Below are 14,994 nucleotides of genomic sequence, written 5' to 3' on the forward strand. Positions count from 1 at the left end.
TGCCCATGCTACAACCGCACTACAAACCCAGGCCGACGCCATAGCCGGTCGAGCAATAGTACCGGAATGATTGTAAATGTGCTTTAAGGTAATTTCCTGCCTGCGATCAGCAGGTTCCTTGAGGGAAGCCATATCCTGAGAAGGCAGTGCCACCTTTTTGGACAAACGTGTCAGCGCCTTGTCAACTTTTGGGGAAGATTCCCAGCGTATCCTATCAGTTTGTGGAAAAAGATACGCCATGAGAATCCTTTTGGGAACTTGTGGTCTCCTATCCGGAGATTCCCAAGCCTTTTCGCACAAGTCACTTAATACAAATGAGGATGGAAAAGTGACTTCAGGCTTTTTTCCTTTATACATGTGTACCCTCGTGTCAGGGACAGGGGGTTCATCAGTAATATGCAAAACCTCTTTAATGGCCATAATCATGTACCGTATACCCTTAGCCACCTTTGGCTATAATTTTGCATCTTCATAGTCGACACTAGAATCAGTATCTGTGTCGGTATCTGTGTCATCGACCTGGGATATGGTGCGCTTCTGAGACCCCGAAGGACCTGGCGCCCCAGGGACAGGCATGGACTGGCTACCTGACTGATCCCTAGCTTCTGCTTTGTCTACTCTTTTATGCAATAGATTGACATTTGCATTCAAGACATTCAGCATATCCACCTATTCCAGTGTCGGCGTTGACATTCAAGCACTCCCCATCCACATTAAGCGAGCCTTCCTCGTCAAACATGTCGACACACGCGTACCAACACACTTCACACACACACAGGGAACCCCTTTCCTGAAGACAGTATACCTGTCAAGGACCTTTGGAGAGACAGAGAGAGAGTAAGCCAGCACACACCCCAGCGCAATAACCCTGGAGACCAACACAAATTGTTTTTCCCCAGCAGCGCTGTATAATATGTAAACCGCCCATTATGTCCCCCCCCCCCCTCTCTTTTAAGCACCCTTTCACCGTGTGTAAGCAGGGGAGAGTCCGGGGAGCTTCCTCTCAGCAGTGCTGTGGAGAGAAAATGGCACTGGTGAGTGCTGAGAGAGAAGCCCAGCCCCCTCGGCGGCGGGCTTCTGTCCCGCTCAAACTTAGTGAAATATGGCGGGGGCTCTTTTATATACATGTACAGAGCCCACCTGTACATGTATATATTCTTTATGCCATGCAGAGGTTTATATTGCTGCCCAGGGCGCCGCCCCCCTGCGCCCTGCACCCTTACAGTGACCGGAGTATGTGAGGTGTATGGGAGCAATGACGCACAGCTGCAGTGCTGTGCGTTACCTCAGTGAAGCTGAAGGCTTCTGCCGCCTGACGACTTCTGTCTTCTGTACTTCTAGCTCTGTGAGGAGAACGGCGGCGCGGCTCCGGGGGTGGACGCCCAGTAAGAACCTGCGTTCACCCCCTCTGGAGCTAATGGTGTCCAGTAGCCGAGGAAGCAGAGCCTATCTTTGACAAGAAGGTCTGCTCCTCTCTCCTCAGTCCCACTGTTGCCAGCAGTGCTCCCTGTGAAAAAGTAAAATGTAGAAAGAAAAAATCCAAACAAAAATGCTTCTAGGCAGAGAACTCTGGAGAGCTCTCTGCAGTGCACCCATCTTGCTCTGGGCACAGTGTAAAACTGAGGTCTGGAGGAGGGGCATAGAGGGAGGAGCCAGTGCACACCCAGAGTCCAAAGCTTTCTTAAAGTGCCCTATCTCCTGCGGAGCCCGTCTATTCCCCATGGTCCTTACGGAGTCCCCAGCATCCTCTAGGACGTTAGACAAAGTACAAATACATTTGCCCTTACTGCAGTGGTTCCCAAACGTGGTCCTCAAGGTACTCCAATAGTCCAGGTTTTAAGGATATCCATGCTTAGGCACAGGTGACTTAATTAGTACCTCAGTCAGTTTGAGTATTCCATCTGTGTACCATCTGTGTGCCTTATTTGTGGACCACTGTCTTATTGTATATGTTCCTGACAGCAATTTGGTATCTGTGGCAATCCATGACATGTAACACGTGTTTTATGGTGTGTACAATGAAACTGGAGCACCATGAAGACACCCGTACAAATATGAAGAGAACATACAAACTCCACACTGATAGTCCATGGTCTGGAATTGAATTCATGAGCAAAGTGCTGTGAGGTAGTAATGCTAACCACTGTGCTCACTATGCTATGCCGAGTTTGCAGAATTCTGCACTCTAAAATTGGGAACCAACTAATACCGCTTTCAGATCGCAATGCTGGGTCGCAGCCGGAATTTGGAAACGGATCCCTCTTGGGTGTGACCCGGCATTGGAGCCTTTCACACTGGCTTTCCAACCCAGCAATATGCCTTGTTGGGTTGCCATTGCTGGTGGGGGCGGAGGCAGCGCGATGACATTGGGGGCGGAGGCGGCGCCTGGAGATCAGATAATCTTCCTGCGCTGACTCCTCTATAGTGTGAACGGGTCTTGGGTCACATCGACCCGGGTAACCCGTAGAGATGTGCACCGGAAATTTTTTGGGTTTTGTGTTTTGGTTTTGGATTCGGTTCCGCGGCCGTGTTTTGGATTCGGACGCGTTTTGCCAAAACCTCCCTGAAAATTTTTTGTCGGATTCGGGTGTGTTTTGGATTCGGGTGTTTTTTTTACAAAAAACCCTCAAAAACAGCTTAAATCATAGAATTTGGGGGTCATTTTGATCCCATAGTATTATTAACCTCAATAACAATAATTAACGCTCATTTTCAGTGTATTCTGAACACCTCACACCTCACAATATTATTTTTAGTCCTAAAATTTGCATTGAGGTCGCTGGATGGCTAAGCTAAGTGACACAAGTGGCAGACACAAAAACCTGGCCCATCTAGGAGTGGCACTGCAGTGTCAGACAGGATGGCACTTCAAAAAAATAGTCCCCAAACAGCACATGATGCAAAGAAAAAAAGAGGCGCACCAAGGTCGCTGTGTGACTAAGCTAAGCGACACAAGTGGCCGACACAAACACCTGGCCCATCTAGGAGTGGCACTGCAGTGTCAGACAGGATGGCACTTAAAAAAAATAGTCCCCAAACAGCACATGATGCAAAGAAAAAAAAGAGGCGCACCAAGGTCGCTGTGTGACTAAGCTAAGCGACACAAGTGGCCGACACAAACACCTGACCCATCTAGGAGTGGCACTGCAGTGTCAGACAGGATGGCACTTCAAACAATAGTCCCCAAACAGCACATGATGCAAAGAGAAAAAAAAAACGCACCAAGGTCGCTGTGTGACTAAGCTAAGCGACACAAGTGGCCGACACAAACACCTGGCCCATCTAGGAGTGGCACTGCAGTGTCAGACAGGATGGCACTTCAAAAAAATAGTCCCCAAACAGCACATGATGCAAAGAAAAAAAGAGGCGCACCAAGGTCGCTGTGTGACTAAGCTAAGCGACACAAGTGGCCGACACAAACACCTGGCCCATCTAGGAGTGGCACTGCAGTGTCAGACAGGATGGCACTTCAAAAAAATAGTCCCCAAACAGCACATGATGCAAAGAAAAAAAAGAGGCGCACCAAGGTCGCTGTGTGACTAAGCTAAGCGACACAAGTGGCAGACACAAACACCTGACCCATCTAGGAGTGGCACTGCAGTGTCAGACAGGATGGCACTTCAAAACAATAGTCCCCAAACAGCACATGATGCAAAGAGAAATAAAAACGCACCAAGGTCGCTGTGTGACTAAGCTAAGCGACACAAGTGGCCGACACAAACACCTGGCCCATCTAGGAGTGGCACTGCAGTGTCAGACAGGATGGCACTTCAAAAAAATAGTCCCCAAACAGCACATGATGCAAAGAAAAAAAGAGGCGCACCAAGGTCGCTGTGTGACTAAGCTAAGCGACACAAGTGGCCGACACAAACACCTGGCCCATCTAGGAGTGGCACTGCAGTGTCAGACAGGATGGCACTTAAAAAAAATAGTCCCCAAACAGCACATGATGCAAAGAAAAAAAAGAGGCGCACCAAGGTCGCTGTGTGACTAAGCTAAGCGACACAAGTGGCCGACACAAACACCTGACCCATCTAGGAGTGGCACTGCAGTGTCAGACAGGATGGCACTTCAAAACAATAGTCCCCAAACAGCACATGATGCAAAGAGAAAAAAAAACGCACCAAGGTCGCTGTGTGACTAAGCTAAGCGACACAAGTGGCCGACACAAACACCTGGCCCATCTAGGAGTGGCACTGCAGTGTCAGACAGGATGGCACTTCAAAAAAATAGTCCCCAAACAGCACATGATGCAAAGAAAAAAAGAGGCGCACCAAGGTCGCTGTGTGACTAAGCTAAGCAACACAAGTGGCCGACACAAACACCTGGCCCATCTAGGAGTGGCACTGCAGTGTCAGACAGGATGGCACTTCAAAAAAATAGTCCCCAAACAGCACATGATGCAAAGAAAAAAAAGAGGCGCACCAAGGTCGCTGTGTGATTAAGCTAAGCGACACAAGTGGCCGACACAAACACCTGGCCCATCTAGGAGTGGCACTGCAGTGTCAGACAGGATGGCACTTAAAAAAAATAGTCCCCAAACAGCACATGATGCAAAGAAAAAAAGAGGCGCACCAAGGTCGCTGTGTGACTAAGCTAAGCAACACAAGTGGCCGACACAAACACCTGGCCCATCTAGGAGTGGCACTGCAGTGTCAGACAGGATGGCACTTAAAAAAAATAGTCCCCAAACAGCACATGATGCAAAGAAAAAAAAGAGGCGCACCAAGGTCGCTGTGTGACTAAGCTAAGCGACACAAGTGGCCGACACAAACACCTGACCCATCTAGGAGTGGCACTGCAGTGTCAGACAGGATGGCACTTCAAAACAATAGTCCCCAAACAGCACATGATGCAAAGAGAAAAAAAGAGGCGCACCATGGTCGCTGTGTGACTAAGCTAAGCGACACAAGTGGCCGACACAAACACCTGGCCCATCTAGGAGTGGCACTGCAGTGTCAGACAGGATGGCACTTCAAAAAAATAGTCCCCAAACAGCATATGATGCAAAGAAAAAAAGAGGCGCACCAAGGTCGCTGTGTGACTAAGCTAAGCGACACAAGTGGCCGACACAAACACCTGGCCCATCTAGGAGTGGCACTGCAGTGTCAGACAGGATGGCACTTCAAAAAAATTGTCCCCAAACAGCACATGATGCAAAGAAAAAAAGAGGCGCACCAAGGTCGCTGTGTGACTAAGCTAAGCGACACAAGTGGCCGACACAAACACCTGGCCCATCTAGGAGTGGCACTGCAGTGTTAGACAGGATGGCACTTAAAAAAAATAGTCCCCAAACAGCACATGATGCAAAGAAAAAAAAGAGGCGCACCAAGGTCGCTGTGTGACTAAGCTAAGCGACACAAGTGGCTGACACAAACACCTGACCCATGTAGGAGTGGCACTGCAGTGTCAGACAGGATGGCACTTCAAAACAATAGTCCCCAAACAGCACTTGATGCAAAGAGAAAAAAAAACGCACCAAGGTCGCTGTGTGACTAAGCTAAGCGACACAAGTGGCCGACACAAACACCTGGCCCATCTAGGAGTGGCACTGCAGTGTCAGACAGGATGGCACTTCAAAAAAATAGTCCCCAAACAGCACATGATGCAAAGAAAAAAAGAGGCGCACCAAGGTCGCTGTGTGACTAAGCTAAGCGACACAAGTGGCCGACACAAACACCTGACCCATCTAGGAGTGGCACTGCAGTGTCAGACAGGATGGCACTTCAAAACAATAGTCCCCAAACAGCACATGATGCAAAGAAAAAAAGAGGCGCACCAAGGTCGCTGTGTGACTAAGCTAAGCGACACAAGTGGCCGACACAAACACCTGGCCCATCTAGGAGTGGCACTGCAGTGTCAGACAGGATGGCACTTAAAAAAATAGTCCCCAAACAGCACATGATGCAAAGAAAAAAAAGAGGCGCACCAAGGTCGCTGTGTGACTAAGCTAAGCGACACAAGTGGCCGACACAAACACCTGACCCATCTAGGAGTGGCACTGCAGTGTCAGACAGGATGGCACTTCAAAACAATAGTCCCCAAACAGCACATGATGCAAAGAGAAAAAAAGAGGCGCACCAAGGTCGCTGTGTGACTAAGCTAAGCGACACAAGTGGCCGACACAAACACCTGGCCCATCTAGGAGTGGCACTGCAGTGTCAGACAGGATGGCACTTCAAAAAAATAGTCCCCAAACAGCATATGATGCAAAGAAAAAAAGAGGCGCACCAAGGTCGCTGTGTGACTAAGCTAAGCGACACAAGTGGCCGACACAAACACCTGGCCCATCTAGGAGTGGCACTGCAGTGTCAGACAGGATGGCACTTCAAAAAAATTGTCCCCAAACAGCACATGATGCAAAGAAAAAAAGAGGCGCACCAAGGTCGCTGTGTGACTAAGGTAAGCGACACAAATGGCCGACACAAACACCTGGCCCATCTAGGAGTGGCACTGCAGTGTTAGACAGGATGGCACTTAAAAAAAATAGTCCCCAAACAGCACATGATGCAAAGAAAAAAAAGAGGCGCACCAAGGTCGCTGTGTGACTAAGCTAAGCGACACAAGTGGCTGACACAAACACCTGACCCATGTAGGAGTGGCACTGCAGTGTCAGACAGGATGGCACTTCAAAACAATAGTCCCCAAACAGCACTTGATGCAAAGAGAAAAAAAAACGCACCAAGGTCGCTGTGTGACTAAGCTAAGCGACACAAGTGGCCGACACAAACACCTGGCCCATCTAGGAGTGGCACTGCAGTGTCAGACAGGATGGCACTTCAAAAAAATAGTCCCCAAACAGCACATGATGCAAAGAAAAAAAGAGGCGCACCAAGGTCGCTGTGTGACTAAGCTAAGCGACACAAGTGGCCGACACAAACACCTGACCCATCTAGGAGTGGCACTGCAGTGTCAGACAGGATGGCACTTCAAAACAATAGTCCCCAAACAGCACATGATGCAAAGAAAAAAAGAGGCGCACCAAGGTCGCTGTGTGACTAAGCTAAGCGACACAAGTGGCCGACACAAACACCTGGCCCATCTAGGAGTGGCACTGCAGTGTCAGACAGGATGGCACTTAAAAAAAATAGTCCCCAAACAGCACATGATGCAAAGAAAAAAAAGAGGCGCACCAAGGTCGCTGTGTGACTAAGCTAAGCGACACAAGTGGCCGACACAGACACCTGACCCATCTAGGAGTGGCACTGCAGTGTCAGACAGGATGGCACTTCAAAACAATAGTCCCCAAACAGCACATGATGCAAAGAGAAAAAAAAACGCACCAAGGTCGCTGTGTGACTAAGCTAAGCGACACAAGTGGCCGACACAAACACCTGGCCCATCTAGGAGTGGCACTGCAGTGTCAGACAGGATGGCACTTCAAAAAAATAGTCCCCAAACAGCACATGATGCAAAGAAAAAAAGAGGCGCACCAAGGTCGCTGTGTGACTAAGCTAAGCGACACAAGTGGCCGACACAAACACCTGGCCCATCTAGGAGTGGCACTGCAGTGTCAGACAGGATGGCACTTCAAAAAAATAGTCCCCAAACAGCACATGATGCAAAGAAAAAAAGAGGCGCACCAAGGTCGCTGTGTGACTAAGCTAAGCAACACAAGTGGCCGACACAAACACCTGGCCCATCTAGGAGTGGCACTGCAGTGTCAGACAGGATGGCACTTAAAAAAATAGTCCCCAAACAGCACATGATGCAAAGAAAAAAAAGAGGCGCACCAAGGTCGCTGTGTGACTAAGCTAAGCGACACAAGTGGCCGACACAAACACCTGACCCATCTAGGAGTGGCACTGCAGTGTCAGACAGGATGGCACTTCAAAACAATAGTCCCCAAACAGCACATGATGCAAAGAGAAAAAAAGAGGCGCACCAAGGTCACTGTGTGACTAAGCTAAGCGACACAAGTGGCCGACACAAACACCTGGCCCATCTAGGAGTGGCACTGAAGTGTTAGACAGGATGGCACTTCAAAAAAATAGTCCCCAAACAGCATATGATGCAAAGAAAAAAAGAGGCGCACCAAGGTCGCTGTGTGACTAAGCTAAGCGACACAAGTGGCCGACACAAACACCTGGCCCATCTAGGAGTGGCACTGCAGTGTCAGACAGGATGGCACTTCAAAAAAATAGTCCCCAAACAGCACATGATGCAAAGAAAAATAGAGGCGCACCAAGGTCGCTGTGTGACTAAGGTAAGCGACACAAGTGGCCGACACAAACACCTGGCCCATCTAGGAGTGGCACTGCAGTGTCAGACAGGATGGCACTTAAAAAAAATAGTCCCCAAACAGCACATGATGCAAAGAAAAAAAAGAGGCGCACCAAGGTCGCTGTGTGACTAAGCTAAGCGACACAAGTGGCTGACACAAACACCTGACCCATGTAGGAGTGGCACTGCAGTGTCAGACAGGATGGCACTTCAAAACAATAGTCCCCAAACAGCACATGATGCAAAGAGAGAAAAAAACGCACCAAGGTCGCTGTGTGACTAAGCTAAGCGACACAAGTGGCCGACACAAACACCTGGCCCATCTAGGAGTGGCACTGCAGTGTCAGACAGGATGGCACTTCAAAAAAATAGTCCCCAAACAGCACATGATGCAAAGAAAAAAAGAGGCGCACCAAGGTCGCTGTGTGACTAAGCTAAGCGACACAAGTGGCCGACACAAACACCTGGCCCATCTAGGAGTGGCACTGCAGTGTCAGACAGGATGGCACTTCAAAAAAATAGTCCCCAAACAGCACATGATGCAAAGAAAAAAAGAGACGCACCAAGGTCGCTGTGTGACTAAGCTAAGCGACACAAGTGGCCGACACAAACACCTGGCCCATCTAGGAGTGGCACTGCAGTTTTCTAGCGAGAGGATGAGTGCTTCCACCCTCATGTGAATCTGAACCACTAGCCATGAACATAGGCCAAGGCCTCAGCCGTTCCTTGCCACTCCGTGTCGTAAATGGCATATTGGCAAGTTTACGCTTCTCATCAGACGCTTTTAATTTTGATTTTTGGGTCATTTAACTGAACTTTTGTTTTTTGGATTTTACATGCTCTCTACTATGATATTGGGCATCGGCCTTGGCAGACGACGTTGATGGCATTTCATCGTCTCGGCCATGACTAGTGGCAGCAGCTTCAGCACGAGGTGGAAGTGGATCTTGATCTTTCCCTATTTTAACCTCCACATTTTTGTTCTCCATTTTTTAATGTGTGGAATTATATGCCAGTATCAATAGCAATGGCCTACTACTATATATACTGTGCACAACTGAAATGCACCACAGATATGGATGGATAGCATACTTGACGACACAGCGGTAGGTAGAGCAGTGGCCTTCCGTACCGTACTGCTATATATACTGGTGGTCACTGTCAGCAAACTGCAAAACTAAAATGCACCACAGGTATAGAATCTAGATGGATAGTATACTTGACGACACAGAGGTAGGTAGAGCAGTGGCCTTCCGTACCGTACTGCTATATATACTGGTGGTCACTGTCAGCAAACTGCAAAACTAAAATGCACCACAGGTATAGAATCTAGATGGATAGTATACTTGACGACACAGAGGTAGGTAGAGCAGTGGCCTTCCGTACCGTACTGCTATATATACTGGTGGTCACTGTCAGCAAACTGCAAAACTAAAATGCACCACAGGTATAGAATCTAGATGGATAGTATACTTGACGACACAGAGGTAGGTAGAGCAGTGGCCTTCCGTACCGTAGTGCTATATATACTGGTGGTCACTGTCAGCAAACTGCAAAACTAAAATGCACCACAGGTATAGAATCTAGATGGATAGTATACTTGATGACACAGAGGTTGGTAGAGCAGTGGCCTTCCGTACCGTACTGCTATATATACTGGTGGTCACTGTCATCAAACTGCAAAACTAAAATGCACCACAGGTATAGAATCTAGATGGATAGTATAGTTGACGACACAGAGGTAGGTAGAGCAGTGGCCTTCCGTACCGTACTGCTATATATACTGGTGGTCACTGTCAGCAAACTGCAAAACTAAAATGTACCACAGGTATAGAATCTAGATGGATAGTATACTTGACGACACAGAGGTAGGTAGAGCAGTGGCCTTCCGTACCGTACTGCTATATATACTGGTGGTCACTGTCAGCAAACTGCAAAACTAAAATGCACCACAGGTATAGAATCTTGATGGATAGTATACTTGACGACACAGAGGTAGGTAGAGCAGTGGCCTTCCGTACCGTACTGCTATATATACTGGTGGTCACTGGTCAGCAAAACTCTGCACTGTACTCCTCCTATATAATATACTGGTGGTCCCCAGTACCCACAATAAAGCAGTGTGAGCACAGATAAATGCAGCACACTGAGCACAGATATGGAGCGTTTTTCAGGCAGACAACGTATACTGGTGGTCACTGGTCAGCAAAACTCTGCACTGTATTCCTCCTATATAATATACTGGTGGTCCCCAGTACCCACAATAAAGCAGTGTGAGCACAGATATATGCAGCACACTGAGCACAGATATGGAGCGTTTTTCAGGCAGACAACGTATAATACCAGTGGTCACTGGTCAGCAAAACTCTGCACTGTACTCACCTATATAATACTGCTGGTCCCCAGTCCCCACAATAAAGCAGTGTGAGCACAGATATATGCAGCACACTGAGCACAGATATGGAGCGTTTTTCAGGCAGAGAACGGATAAAACTGGTGGTCACTGATCAGCAAAACTCTGCACTGTACTCCTCCTATATAATACAGCTGCTCCCCAGTCCCCACAATTAAGCAATAAGCACAAACGGAGAGGACGCCAGCCACGTCCTCTCCCTAACATTTCCAATGCACGAGTGAAAATGGCGGCGACGCGCGGCTCCTTATATAGAATCTGAATCTCGCGAGAATCCGACAGCGGGATGATGACGTTCGGGCGCGCTCGGGTTAACCGAGCCATACGGGAGAATCCGAGTATACCTCGGACCCGTGTAAAATGGATGAAGTTCGGGGGGGTTCGGTTTCCGAGGAACCGAACCCGCTCATCACTGGTAACCCGTTTACACCCCATCTGACCCGGTAATAACCCATGTTAAACCCTTCTTTTAACCCGGGTTGAAATACCGAGTCAGGCGTCCTGGGATATTGGCCCTTACCCCTTTCACACCGTACCTCGGTTATTTGTGCGATGTGAAGGGGTAACAGTAAAACAGGACTGAGTAATAACAACTAGACCAAGAGACGTGAGGGACCTATGAGATTAAAAATCACACAGAAAAGTTGGATTGTGGATCAGATGGTTGTTTGGTATCGAAACAAAGTAAATATAAGTTTTTAATGAACTGCACAGATGGGTTACAATCAGTTGGAATAGTCTGGCCAGGTTAAGAATGTGTTTATGAAATTTGACCTCTACAGTATTTGAGATTTCACTCTCAGCTGCAATAAAAAGGAAAAGGGAGAAATCACATCTTAAATCATGTCACTGGGACAGTGAGTTGTTACAGGAGACACACTGATTAGACAACCTCACAGTCCTGGTAATTGGATACAAGAATGCATTCCAGCATCCTGTACTAAGAAAAAGAAAGAAAATAAATCCCTATAATACATGATTACCAATACGGTGATTAACCCTAAGAAGATATGTTCTACTAAACAATGTAATCTATGACGAAAAGTGAATTATTCCTTAATCTGTATGCTTGTAGCTTGTAGCATGCATACGCTGCGACACCCCCTTCCTGAATTCTGTCAAATTGGGGTGTGGTGTGTGGTCAGCATGTAAGGCTAAATTTAAATAAAAATAAATAAATGGTCTACAGACAGAGTCATGTGGGCATCCAACACAGGGCCTAATTCAGAGATGTATGTAAACATGATGCTTACATACAACTCTTGATGTCTTTGGATCTGCACATGCGCAGATCTGGAGCTGTACTGTCACTTGCAGTGCCCTAAATGCCACAGAATGATTTACATGCTGCTAAAATTTGGTGTGGCGATAGGTAGTGTTGAAGTAAACAGCCCCCTTTTCTGGACGTGCATTCTTGGATGCAGTTTCACTGGCTTTTGAATTTCCCAGCCATCCTGGGTAAACTGGGGATTACTTAGATGACCGATGGTCATATAGTTAATCCAATACTGGATGCCCCGCTGCTTCTCTTTGTGTGTGTGTGTGTGTGTGTGTGTGTGTGTGTGTGTGTGTGTGTGTGTGTGTGTGCACTTGTTTATATATCCTAACGGGGACAAGGGCCAGACAGCACACCAACACTGGCGGGACCTCCGACATGGTGGGGACCTAAAATGAGGTCCCCATGAGTCTGACCCTGGGAGGTGATGGGGGAGTCATGTCTCAACTACCCAGCATACAATTCTCGCAAGTCCCAGAGAATCACGTTTACCAGACTGGAATGGGTTTCGGTGTGTATGCAATGCAGAGTGTGTTTAAAGCAAACACTTCCCCAGCAGCGCTGTGGAGCATTCCCCGAATAATCTCCGGTGCTGCGGTGCCACCGGGGGGGGGGGGTTAGGGCGGCCTGCTCGCTCCGCTCCGGTCGGGGGACTTGGCCCGGGGCGGGGGACGGGCGAGGCCCTAACCCTCGCCCTCCCTCGCTCGCCAGCCAGCCAAGTCCCGGCCGGGGACTTGGCCGGAGGTACCCCGTCCGCCCGGCGCGTCAGCGCCTCCGAGCACGGCGGAGCGCGGAAGGGGGGTCCTTCCCTGGTCCGCCCGGGGGCCGACGTGGACTCCCTGGCCGGGCTTAATAGTCGGGGGCGGGTCCACCGGGAGGGGAGGAGGGGCCTCGGGCCGTCTGGACGGGAGCGAGTCCGGGCCTCGCCTCCTGCCCGTCCCCGGCCGGGTCAACCCCCGGTCCGTGCGGCGGCTCCACGGCCTGGGCTTCCCGTCCAGCGGAGGACACCCCTACTCTCGCCTGATCTTCACCCGGCGAGAGCCCGGGCCGCGGAAGCCGGAGGGAGCCCGGGCTGCGGAGGCCGGCTGGAGCCCGGGTTGCGGAAGCCGGCGAGATCCCTGGCTGTTCTTCTCTTCCATCCATCCGTCCGTTATTTCATTTGCTGTCTGTATGTACGGAGCCCGGGCCGCGGAAGCCGGAGGGAGCCCGGGCTGCGGAAGCCGGCGGGTGCCCGGGCTGCGGTAGCCGGCGAGAGCCCGGGCTGTTCTCCTCTTCCATCCTTCCATTTTTTCATTTTCTGTCTGTATGTACGGAGCCTGTGCCGCGGATGCCGGAGGGAGCCCGGGCCGCGGAAGCCGGAGAGAGCCCGGGCCGCGGAAGCCGGAGGGAGCCCGGGCTGCGGAAGCCGGCTGGAGCCCGGGTTGCGGAAGCCGGCGAGATCCCTGGCTGTTCTTCTCTTCCATCCATCCGTCCGTTATTTCATTTGCTGTCTGTATGTACGGAGCCCGGGCCGCGGAAGCCGGAGGGAGCCCGGGCTGCGGAAGCCGGCGGGTGCCCGGGCTGCGGTAGCCGGCGAGAGCCCGGGCTGTTCTCCTCTTCCATCCTTCCATTTTTTCATTTTCTGTCTGTATGTACGGAGCCTGTGCCGCGGATGCCGGAGGGAGCCCGGGCCGCGGAAGCCGGAGGGAGCCCGGGCCGCGGAAGCCGGAGAGAGCCCGGGCCGCGGAAGCCGGAGGGAGCCCGGGCTGCGGAAGCCGGCTGGAGCCCGGGTTGCGGAAGCCGGCGAGATCCCTGGCTGTTCTTCTCTTCCATCCATCCGTCCGTTATTTCATTTGCTGTCTGTATGTACGGAGCCCGGGCCGCGGAAGCCGGAGGGAGCCCGGGCTGCAGAAGCCGGCGGGTGCCCGGGCTGCGGTAGCCGGCGAGAGCCCGGGCTGTTCTCCTCTTCCATCCTTCCATTATTTCATTTTCTGTCTGTATGTACGGAGCCCGGGCCGCGGAAGCCGGAGGGAGCCCGGGCCGCGGAAGCCGGAGGGAGCCCGGGCTGCGGAAGCCGGCTGGAGCCCGGGCTGCGGAAGCCGGCGAGATCCCTGGCTGTTCTTCTCTTCCATCCATCCGTCCGTTATTTCATTTGCTGTCTGTATGTACGGAGCCCGGGCCGCGGAAGCCGGAGGGAGCCCGGGCTGCGGAAGCCGGCGAGAGCCCGGGCTGTTCTTTTTTTTTTTTCCTTTCATTTATTTCCCCCCACCAGGGTGCGCCGACGAGGGGAGACGCCTCCCCGCCGCCGCCGTACCGGACACATCGCAAATTCACAACGGTGGATTATTATTATTATTATTTTTTTTACGCGGCCAGCAGGGGGCGCCGCGCGCGCGGACTGGCGCTCGTGAACACTGCATTTAAATCGGTGGTGTGTTTTTGTCTTTTGCCTGTTTTTTTTTTTATCTCAATCGTGTATTCCCTCGGCTGGCCAGCGGGGGGCGCCGCGGAGGGGACACGGGCGGACCGGGTACATTTCATCTGTTTGGGGCGAGTGCTTTTTTGAATTTTTTTTATCTTTTAGTCTCGTTCCGTTCTTCCCTTCAACTGGCCTGCGGGGGGCGCCGTGCGGGTGCGGGTCATAAGCTCGCGTTGATTAAGTCCCTGCCCTTTGTACACACCGCCCGTCGCTACTACCGATTGGATGGTTTAGTGAGGTCCTCGGATCGGCCCCGCCGGGGTCGGAAACGGCCCTGGCGGAGCGCCGAGAAGACGATCAAACTTGACTATCTAGAGGAAGTAAAAGTCGTAACAAGGTTTCCGTAGGTGAACCTGCGGAAGGATCATTAACGGCTCGGTTGCGGACCGCGGGGTCCAGCCGAGAGAGAGACGCAGAACGTGGGGGGCCCGGCCGCGCAGCGGCTGGGCCCGAAACGAGAGATGAAAGACCAGGCGGCGGCGGAGAGACGGGAGCGGGACGAAGGGGAGGTGTCGAGCCGGACCTGGCGCCCCCGGATGCGGCCTCCGTAGCTACGGTGGGACCAGCCGCGGCCGGTGGTGATGGGGACCCGGGACGGCCGTCCCCGAGTAGGCCCGAACCCGC

The sequence above is a fragment of the Pseudophryne corroboree genome, chromosome 3, assembly GCF_028390025.1.
Source record: "Pseudophryne corroboree isolate aPseCor3 chromosome 3, aPseCor3.hap2, whole genome shotgun sequence".
NCBI lineage: Eukaryota > Metazoa > Chordata > Amphibia > Anura > Myobatrachidae > Pseudophryne > Pseudophryne corroboree.